This window comes from Parasteatoda tepidariorum, chromosome 7 (genome assembly GCF_043381705.1).
Source record: "Parasteatoda tepidariorum isolate YZ-2023 chromosome 7, CAS_Ptep_4.0, whole genome shotgun sequence".
Taxonomy (NCBI): Eukaryota; Metazoa; Arthropoda; class Arachnida; order Araneae; family Theridiidae; genus Parasteatoda; species Parasteatoda tepidariorum.
The window spans coordinates 72628400-72640109 of record NC_092210.1 but is presented as its reverse complement, the minus strand read 5'-3'; the positions used below and the strand labels follow the sequence as shown (position 1 = coordinate 72640109).

General features: G+C 28.4%; 1 protein-coding gene across 1 annotated transcript in view; it reads left to right on the top strand.

Annotated features, from left to right (window-relative positions):
- Window positions 1-2733: 2733 nt before the first annotated feature.
- LOC107442043 (galanin receptor type 1) overlaps window positions 2734-11710 on the top strand; it is a 112688-nt gene continuing 103711 nt past the window's right edge. Inside the window, exon 1 of the mRNA XM_071183622.1 lies at window positions 2734-2959. The gene's annotated coding sequence lies outside the window, so the exon portion shown is untranslated. The remainder of the gene's footprint in view (window positions 2960-11710) is intronic.

Sequence of the window (11710 nt, the reverse complement as noted above, 5' to 3'; positions counted from 1 at the left end):
GTTCTCCACGATGTCTCTAAACACGAATGCGGCCATCATGATGCTGCATACAGAACCTGGATTCATCTGAAAAGCCGACGTCATGCCATTCCTGCGTCCAAGTTCGTCGTTGATCACAGCATTGGATACGCTCCTGCCTCTGATGCAGCGACAAGGGTAGCCGAAGGTATGGTCGCCATGCTTATAGTCCATGCTGCTGAAAACGTCGTCGAACTGTTCGTGCAGACACTTGTTGTCTTGCAAATGACTCCATTTGTTGACTCAGGGTTCGTGACCTAGCTGTACGATCCCTTAAAGCCGTGTGGACAACATGTCTGTCTTTTTGGCTGTTAGTGACGGGGGCCTCTGAGATCCTGCACGGTGTTTTATATGACCGTCATGAATCCATCGATTCCATATGCTGCTAAAAGTCATGGGATATCGACCAACGCGAGCAGCAATACTTCGGTATGATAAACCGCAACCTCGGTTGGTCACAATTCGGCCTCGATCAAACCCAGACACGTGTTGGTAGGTATATATCCTTCTTACACGAGGCATGTATTGCATGGACTTTTACAATTACTCTGTGCGCGTTACTCTTCGTCTGGAACCTCACCAGTCTGGCTTTGGAGGCCCTACCAATAGCCAAGCTACCACCGGCATATCTTAATGGGGCAAAGACACACGTGAGCTCACCCACAACGGCAAGGTGGTGACACCAGCACGAGGGTCATCATTCAGGCCCATTTTTTCCGTTATAACTGAAATATATGTTAGGAAAAAAATAATTAACTTATAACTAACTCTCCTAAACCATTAAATAAACCGGCTTCTTAAATAAACCATAGATCATAAAGTCGATTACCTTGATATTTGATAGAAGGCACAGGCATCAAATTGTTAAAACTGCAATATAAATGGTAAAACTATGGTAGATGGTATAATGGTATTTGGTACAATGGTGTAATGGTATTTTAGAGCATGTAATGAAAAAGATTCATTCGGTAAAATTTAGTGTTTAGTTTTGCATTTTTACAAACTGTGTTGTAATAAGAAATATAGTTTGTAAACCGAAATTTACAATAAGCTGTTCCCATAAGGAACGGAAAAATTACGAAATGAGCCTAACTAAAAATAAACTGCTGATTTTTTTTCAGAATTTAAGTATTTTTGACGTTGTGCTACAGTCAACTGTAAATTTTTTGTAGTGCGAACTTAACTGTAAACATACTTCAGCAGATGATATGAATTAACTTCAAAAAAATAAAAAAATTGGTTATTGTCTACAAAATTACTGTAGTATACTGTGAATAAATCTGTGGTAATACTACAGTGAATTTTAAGTAGTTATACAGTCTTTGAATAAGTAATTTGAATTGCAATTATCTCTAGAAAAACAAAAAATTTTCTTTTTTGTGTTGCTGTAAAAGTGAGAGCGAGATAGTCTTTCGGCAATCAAACATATTTTAATGTCTACAAATTCGCTAACGCCATTAATTGTTCTTCAAGTTCTTAAAAAAATTTTGATTTCGTTATAGATTAATTTCTGATCTTTCAAACTTGGTTTATGTTTAAATTTGTCAATGTGTCATCTCCAGTTTTCCAAGTAAAATTGTACTAAGAAGAACTTTCCTTTTTCACCCATGAATAATGACAGGGTCGAATAGTTCAAAATCTTTTTTATTTTCAGAAGTGTGGCATTTGTATTTTGGGTATTCGTTGGCTCACCTTTGCCCCTTAGAGAGTGGTGAGTCTTTTTTTTTTCTTTTTTTATGAAATGCGTGTCTTAAAATTTTGAGTTGTAGACACGCTTGGAGGAATCTGAGTACATCATGACAGCAAAGATGCATTTTTAAATATATTTATACTAAATCTGAGTTTTAAATAGGTATTTTAATGCATCAATTTAAATGATTTATCATATTTCATGTCTTTGATTAATGGTAAATTATTACTACATATATAATTATTATTTTTTATTCTTCTCTTAAAACAAGCAAAAATTTTAATTTAAATAAATTTATTAAATTTTCATTACATCTTACAAATAAGTAAATTTTTAACGTTTTAAAATAGCTTTGTTGTTGTCCGAATATGAAATAAATTTTGTAAAAACAGTCAAGTCTGCATGATTTCATTATTACAAATGGATGCCAATTTTCAAACAAAAGTACTTTTTCATTTTCGACGAAAATTATAAAAACTTGCAGAATTTTCGCAACATTGTTGAAATTCTTTCTGGTATTGTTTTATAACCGGAAAAGCTAAAATTGCATTTATTATTAAGTTTTGATTATATTGACAATTATTAAACGAAATTAACGACCATTTTTGTCACTCTTTTTTGAATTTTTTTAAATTACTATTTCTATTCAATAAATAATTTTTGTTTTACTTTCCTATATTGCTAGAACCTAATTGTAATTTCCGTAATTTTACAGAAATTTGCATTTTATGAACTTATTTATAAATGTATGCAAGTACGCTTAAAAGAAAAGCGTTAAACATTTTTCACAATTATTTTTATAATAGGAAAATTTTTAATTAAGTTCAAAATAAAAATGAATTTCATTTTGAATTTGTATAATTAGTGCAAAAGTATCCAGATGTAAATTCACGCTCCACAAAGCGCAACATTTCATTTACGAAACTTCAGTTTATTTATTTTCACTGCAAACAAAATTTAAACTTTTTAATTTTCGACAAGTGTTGCTCTGAATCGAAGTCTTTAGCGACTGCAGCGCTCCAAGAAGCGCAAGAGATAAATTGTTTGCACCTGAAACAGTCCTCTTATTTTCGTCTCTGCTCCCTGATTCATAAATGGTTCAGTGAATGAGAAGAAAAGCTTTAATCTATTTCTTTGGATGAATTCTAATAATTTGAACATTTTATACAAAAAAAAACAGTTTTATCATAGTTTCTACTAGTTATTCGAATTCTAATAGTTGAGAAAATTTATTTTTAAACTTGCCAAAAGGTAAGTTTATCTTGTTTTCTCTCATTTTTTTCACTCCATTTTAACGACAACAATAATTTTAGAATCGCATTAATTATATGTGGTACATTAATAAATATTTTAATTTGAATTTGAACAAACCGAAAATCCTAATAGAAACCTATAACATAAAGAATATTTGTACTTTGGAGTTTTAACAATTTTTGGAATATTTATATATATCTGATAGTTCATTACTAGTTCCATGGGCTTTTTTCTTTAATTTAATTAATTAAAAACTTTAAATTGCGAGTTTATGTATGTAACACAAATATCAAATCTGCTTCAATTTTTCAAGTTTGCGATATTTATTACAAAAATTACTATTAGTTTTTAATTATTATTAATTGATAAAATAATTGTAAAGTAATTTTTCTTTTCTCTAAACCAAATATAGATTTTCCTTATTTGATATTTTTGGCTGATACTTTAATTTTATTGATGCTGAGATCTTAGTTTAATTTTTATTACTTTTGAATAAAATACTGAGAATGTAAAATTAATAATTTTAAAAGCTTATTAAATCTTTTTAAGATATTCGAGATCAAAGAGGATTAATTTGAATATTTTTTTAAATTTTGACCTTTGCCTATTTATTTGTTTTCTTTGATACAAATTAAGCCTTATATATACATAATTATATATTTTACTATGCATATTATATTTTATGTATTATAATTANTTTGATACAGATTAAACCTTATATATACATAATTATATATTTTACTATGCATATTATATTTCATGTATTATAATTATATATTATATTATACTTTATATATAAAATAATATTATATTTGATATAGTTTATTTTGCAACTAAGTTTTGATACTAATTAAAATGATTAAAACTTTCTGAGACGATAAGCTTTTTCAAAAACCAATGAGTTAAAGATGATATTACAGTAAATATTCTATGTAAATATTATCAAATTTATTGCTATTACCATTTAATATAGATATTATTGAAGTTATTAGCAGCTTTTTCATATCTTTATTCTTAAATTTACTTTCATTAACATATTATTTTTACCAAAGTTATTTGTAACTTCATTATTAAGTATACTTTTATTAATAGTTCATGCATTTAATATTAAAGTTTTAACTATTAGAATTTTTAGTATTTATGATGTATGTTACCATTAACATTTCACATCTTTACTAGCAAAATAAATTATTAATATTTATATCCATAAAGTATTATAAATTATTAATATTAGAGTTGCAACCATTAACACTTAATAGTTTTATTATTGAAGTAATTATTAACACACTGAGAAAAAAAGTGTGACCAAAACTATCAGAATATAGCAAATTTCACCGTGTTCTGGCTATATAGGAACACCAAAGAGCTCTATAATTTTTACAGAAGCACTTTTACAATGATTTTGGTAAAATTAAAAATATGGTTTTATGATATATGATACAATCTGGTAAATGGAGTGAAATTTGAAAATTTTATTATGATACCTTTGAACATGTCATAAAAGCCATGTATTCGGTTTAAATTATTTTTCAGTTTTGTAATATTTACTAAATGTTTGGTAATAAGAACTATAATTTTGAAAACTGGAATTTTCTTTAAACAGTAACCACATGAACAGAATTGTCATTTTATTAATCAGAACTATAGTTTTTTCAACCAGAAATGTCACTACAATGAGATAATTTTAGCAGAATTTATTTCTCCGCGCATTATATATTTCCATTACCTAAAATAATACAACTAATAACATACTATGTTTAGATTTTAACTGTTTTATAAGATAATAAAATAAGCAAAATAATTATCATTATTACTCCTTTAACTTACAAACAAGAATAAATATAGAGGAAAAAGATTTCATAGTATCTATTTAGTTTTTCAACAAAAAAACAAGCAAAATGTATCGAATATAATGTAATATATTAAAGAGTTCTAGCAAATTTGGCTTAGATTATTTTTCAAAAAGTAGCATACTTATCGAATAGTAAATAATAAAATAGTATAAAGCTTTATTTCAAAAATGTATTTAAGAAAGTGTAAGGAATAATTATAATCATTACATTGTAGATCACTGAGATATCGGTGTTACCAGCTCGTAAAATATGGTCTTGAGAACATTGTTTTTTAAAAAGTATATGTTAGTCAAAGAAGAAAGGAAAAAACAGTAACAAATCATGCGTTTGGAACTTTCGAAAGTACTTTTAAATTTGTTATGATTCCTCAGATTTTTTTTTCTTTGTGATCAGAGAAAAGCAACAAAAGAAGAAGCATTTGTATTCTGAGAAAGACATTCTTGAGTTTTTTTAAGTTTATTTGATTCAAACACTTTTTAAAAGAATGCTGATATAAATTTTAAATGCCAATATCCTGTTCTATTAAGAGAGAAAATTGTTTATTCGATTTATTAAAATAAATAAATAAAACGATTGGGATTACTTGCACAGGCAAAATGGAACCAACTAAACTTGAATAAAACAGATAATAAAAAAATCATTTTAAACATAATTTACAAAATTTACTACCCCTGATAATCTTTCACAACTTTGTTCATGCATGTTTGTATTTTCAATACATTTTTTTATTATCAACATTTTACTATGAACATGCGTTTAGAAGCAGTTTAAGTTTATTTAGAAATATTATGTTATGCTTTTTTGTAATTTGAACTTCAAATTTTTCGTCTTGTAATCAATTTATTGGTTTTGTTGATGCGAGACTGCTTTAAAATGCTTGAAAGTTTCACGATTTTTAAGGGAGAAAAAAACAATCTCGTATTGTAGATTTAAACAAACTTAGCTGCATAAATTCAATGTGACAGTGAACCAACTTATTCTTTTTCTACAACCATATAAAATCAAAATATGAAATCGAAAGGAACCTGAAAAAAAGAAAGTGGAATAGTCTATAAATGCACTAAAATATTCCCTTTACTTAACAACATTTAACAATTTATTTCTTGAATATAGTACCAGGAAGGCGTAGGCTAGAGAGTATATTAAGACGAACTCGGACTAGGCTTACCAGAACCGTAGCGGATGGAAATTATACATTGTAAAACCCTTTAATATAGTTCACAGATCTTTAAAAAATTTAAATATAATCAACCTCATTCAAATATAATCAACCTCATTACACAACTAAAAACAGGCGCACATTGCAACGGTGGACTTTTATTTCTGTTGAATCTGTACCAGGGAAGAAGGCAAAAACAAAATTATGCCAACTCGTACTGGGTTGTAAGCAATTCAAATATCCAAAGCATACTAACATCGTTTTTTTTTTTTCGAAAATTAAAAAAATTTAAGTATGGCGTGATGAAGTAATATCATGTCATATGATGTAAGTTTTTCTTCTTCTAGAAATTGAATCTAGCTAGAAATGGAATTTCTAATATCTGTTTAAAATTTAAGTTTTCAAAAATTATGCGACTGATTTCGTTCAAGTACTGTATTTTGCCTTAAAAATTTCCTTCTTCTATTTCTATTCATGGAATTGTCTTTAGATAAGCGAATTTCATAGTTGCCCGCAAAAAATTTTCAATTCCCCTTTAAAATTCCTGAAATATGGTGAAATACCAAAAAAGTAAAATTATAATTAAGGGTTCAAACATTGAACCACTCTCCAGATCTAACTATTGGGACCATATTTCCCAGATTGTGGCTACCCCTTCTATTTTGGGAGTATGCTTATTAAGAAAGCGTACATTTTTGTGTCTGATTTTGTAACTCAAAATATCGTTTGGACTTACTAATTAGCATATTTGAGGTTACCCCATTGAACCATCAAGATTGAGACCTATTTCCTGAAAATCCGATCAATGGATCAAAAATTATTAAGGGTTATTTTTTTTCCTGCGCACTGTACATATAATCTCAAGAATCTGAATCCTTACTAATGCACTAGCTAAATGAAATATCATATGTGTCCCGTGGCAGAAAAGCAGCAACACGGCGACATTGTCGGACAACGTTAAAAAGTTCTTGCAGAAAGATTTTAATTTTGAAAAGTAAAAAAATTTAGTTTTCTTCTCCACAAAAATTGTCATGTAATATTTAAATCATGCTTTTAGATAATCATTTTTTGATGCGCTAAATTTACGCCGATAGCATCGTAAATTGATGAAATTTTTTGATTTAATTTTCGGTAATTAATGATATTAATTTTCACATGGTTTTTAAATATTCCGATATATTTCAAACAATATGGAAAATTCGAATGGCGCATTTGAGTTCTTATTTTTTAAGGTTATGATTCTATCGAAATTTTGGCAGTTATTGCTATTGATTTCTCCATAGTTTTTAAATCCGATATATTTCATGCGATATTTATTACAACAACGTAATCTTGAAACGAAACATGCATTTGAGAAATCTCTTTTTGAGGAGTCCGATTCGCGTGATTTCGTTGTCTATCTTCTTTTCGGATTTCATGACTTTTATTTTTTATTGTAATGGTTATTTACAAATTGCGATGAAGGAAATAAATAGTGAGTTTTCCCCCAACAAAAAGCGTGAATATTACTCATAATATAAGAATAAAATTTTTTTACATGTTCAATTTTTTTTTGTCGTATGCCTGTTTAGGCAGTGGGGGTGCGATAGTTCCTGTTTTTCAGAGGCGCCATCTATGGCCAGGAATTCGACTTCTGCCACGCCATTCACACAACCACAACCCGTTTATAGGGCGTGTCACATTCACACACAAAGGAGAAAGGACATAGAAGACACAGTGAGAGAGCGAAACATCCCTGCCTTGCCCGGGATTCGAACCCAGGACCTTTCTGATGTAAAGACAGTTCCCTTCCCCTACACAAGCCGGTCGGCACTCGTTCAATTAAAAATTATAATAGTTTTTTGTTGCTGCTGTAAACACAGTGCTTTTGTTATTTTAAATTTGTAACGTGTATGTTTTGTTATTATTAAAAGTATCTTCCAGAAAGATATTAGTGCGAGAGTTTTGTCGCAGATAGCTAAAAAAATTCAGCCACAGGGCATATATGTATAAATAACTTCTTCCTTCATTAAAACAGAATAGCTTGCTTTCAATTTTACCATTTGATTTGATAAATAATAAGAAGTGGGGTTCTTCAAATACATTGAAATGTAAGTGTAATGGACATTGGGGAACATTACCTTATGCGCTTCAGATATTTCATTCATCTAGAGTAACATGAATCTTAGGTCATAATGAATAAAATAGTTTCGTTTGCTACATAAAAGTTTAATACACTTCTAGTTGAACTATAAATCTCGTGGGATTACTTTGTCACCTTACTTTGTTTTAAATTACTTTTACTGGATAAAGTCCTTGAGCATTCAAAAAAGCTATAAAATGTTTTACCTAGAAGCGCTTTTTTTACGTCAATTAAATCAATCCAATTTGTAGTTTAAAAGATATCCTTATGTGAAAAATTTAAATAAAGAAATGTATTTTGAACGCATATTTATCATCATTTTATTCCGCAAGCTTGGGATAAAATATAGAATTTTCAGAAATTTCTGGGTGTAATTCTAACATGTGTAAAATTGGTGAAATGAAAAATTATATTTGCTAATTTTATGAAATACTAGAAAGTTACGGTCAATGCTTCTTATTATTCCAACTACGAAAAAAATCATAAAATTACAAACACAAATATTACTATGCGGAAAAAGTGCAATTAAAAAGGAAAAAACAATATGCATTTTATAAATTTTATATTCACCACAGAAATTCATACTAAACAGTAAAACGTAACAGCACTATATAACTTTTAACAATGTTGTATTTATAAACTTTTATTTTCAACAATTAATTTTATAAATGTTAATTCATAAATTTTTATTTCTAACTAATGTGTTTATCAATTTTCAACTTTTGAAAAGTTACTTTCAACTAATTAATTTAACATTTATCAAGTGATTAATGTTCAAATTATCACATTCTACATTGAATTAATTAAATGCAATTGTTTTATTTTTCAATTTCACTTTGATAAATTAAATTAACGTTAATGTTACATTTATGAAATATAACTTTTAACTAATTATTTTAGAGTATACTTTATTAAAAGTAAAATATTCATGGGAAAATTTTTCTTTTTATATATTTTAATTTTTTTTCATATTTTCAAAATGAAATATATGAATATCAATTAACATTTGGAATTTAGAAGAACAAAAAATATATTTTTTTTTACTTTAAAATATAGCTTCCATTGAAAATTGCCTTGGATGTTTCAATTTGTATATAAATTTGAGTTCATAATCCACTTATTCAAAATATGCAAATGATAGTTTTCGAACTCTGTTTTTTGTAACATCATTATTTGCATTTTTTTTTCATTTATTGATGCGAGGTTTAATAATCCCATACATTTATATTTTTTCTTAAATTTCATTGCACCTAATATTAAGAAATAATATTTGATTTAAATACTTATACTGTATGCAAAGAGAACTATTTCCTTAAAAAACTGTATTTTATGAGTAACAGTTAAATAAATAAAATATTTTTTGCTTATATTTAAATAAATTATATTTATTGAAGACTCGAAAAAACACAAAATTCTTTGAACTACAAAAAGATTTAATGTTCTGAAGATCCTTTTTTTCCCATGTGATACCGGAAAATAATAGCAAATTTCCAATATACAGTTATTCCTTTAATTCTATCTTGATATTTTCCGCTGTGATTTTGGATCCTGGCGAGATTTATTACTGATAAATTATCTCTTCTTTTTATAACATATATATTTAAAAGAAGATATTAGATTTATCTTCTTTTTATAATTTAATATACACTAGGAGGCTCCGCCACCTGCTCGCTAACGCTCGCCAACCCCCGAGAATTGCTACGCAATCCTATGTGGTTCACGCCGTGAACCATGGCTCGCTGCGCTCGCTCGCCAATGAACACAATGTTTCAGCACAAAGACATAGTATATTATCATCAAAGACATAGTATTGTACTTATGTAGAAGAATTCTATCAATGTTCTTTTTGGCTTTTAAAAAAGTATATTAGCTATTTAGATTGCACATGGTGAAAAAATCAAAACAGTAGCTAAATTAAAAACATATTAGCAAAATAAATTATCAAATATTGCAGTTTCTCACCTAAATTCAGCTAAATGTGTATAATAAATTTGTTAATGCTAGAAATTCTGAAAGTTTTGGAAAAAAAATTTATTATTTAAAAATATAAACTTTAAACCCTAACTTTTCCTTGTGAGATAATAACCCACAAAAAGTCTTTCATTTTCAAGAACACAAAAATTTGTTTTATCGCCAAATGAAATATTTTTTTGTGATCAGCATTATTGTAATCAATTTCTATATTAATTAACATTTGTGATAAAGTATATAACATTTTAGAACAAAATAAGGATGTTTTACATACAATAAATTAAAATGGATGGCTGTTAGCATTACCCGAGAAATAACACGTGGAAGTCACCATGCTGCATCTCTAATCGGGGAGTTTTGATTTTGGCAGTTCCCCTTGCCTACTGCCAATAGAAGTTTCAATTAAAACTTTTCCAAAAAAATTTTTTTTTCTGCAAAGCTCTAAGAAATTAACACTAAGCATTTAGAATTTCTTTGAAAACGCAATTATAGATTTGGCATTTTGGAGCAATTACTGAAAGGCTGTCAAATGATTTAACTCTTGACAGGTCAACATAAAGTTGTCCATGACTAAAAACTTGTTAAGTCAATACTAAAATTTTCTCAAAAATCTGACCTTGTGACTTATTTATAGTCATGGAGAAGGCCAGCCTAATAGGAAATTGTTTTCTCTTAAAAGAAAACGGCATGTTGTTATCAGAGGGTATTAGAGGTATTCTCGGAATGAAAAATGTCCCTTCTTCATCATCATCAATCAGTTTAGCTTCAATTAAATTACGCTGCAAGTTTGTAACAATTAATCTAGTGCCATAACAGAGTCCTTTAGATGGCATTAAATTTTATTATCATGTTTTTAGGGCATGAATCTGAATTGAACAACCTGACAATGCTCACTCTGGTTATTGTTTCCGTTTATAAAAGCGCTATATGTTGAGCCACCTGAGCTAGATTTGGCATGTGACATTTTTAGCAGCAATCATTGGTCGATCTTCTAACGTTGCCATTCGGAGAGTTGTAATGAGGCTTTTTTTTGGTGCCGTGTAAGAGAAATATATATATATCTATAGATTTTTATAATTCGAGTAATTTAATCCGTTTATCAACTAATGTACAATGCGCAAAAAAACAGACCCCCTTTGAATAACCTTTAATCTAATGATTGGATTTTCACGTTCTAAGATTCAAACTTATTGGTTTGAACAGGTGACCTCAAACATGCTAATTAATTGGAGCAGACGGTATTTTAAGTTCTAGATTTTAGACACAAAAACGTACTTTCTCTAAATAAACATAATTTTTTTTAAACGGATTCCGATTTTTGACCCCCGAAGTATACGGGGTAGCCGCAATCGGTGAAATAGGGTCCTTGTAGTTCGGTAAGAAGAGAGCTCCAAAGTTTGGGCCCCTTAATGCTATTTTACCTTTTATGTATTTAACTATATCTCGAGAACGTTTCAAGCAAATAGAAAAAATTTTTGAACACAATGACAAAATTCATTTATACAAAGATAATTCCATGCAAAAAATGTATGTTTATTAAGAAAAGTTATGTTTTTTTATATTTCATAACTTTTAAAATTGTATGCTATAATTAATTAGCGAAATTAAGGTTAGGAAATTAAGGAAATTAAAGTTATATATAT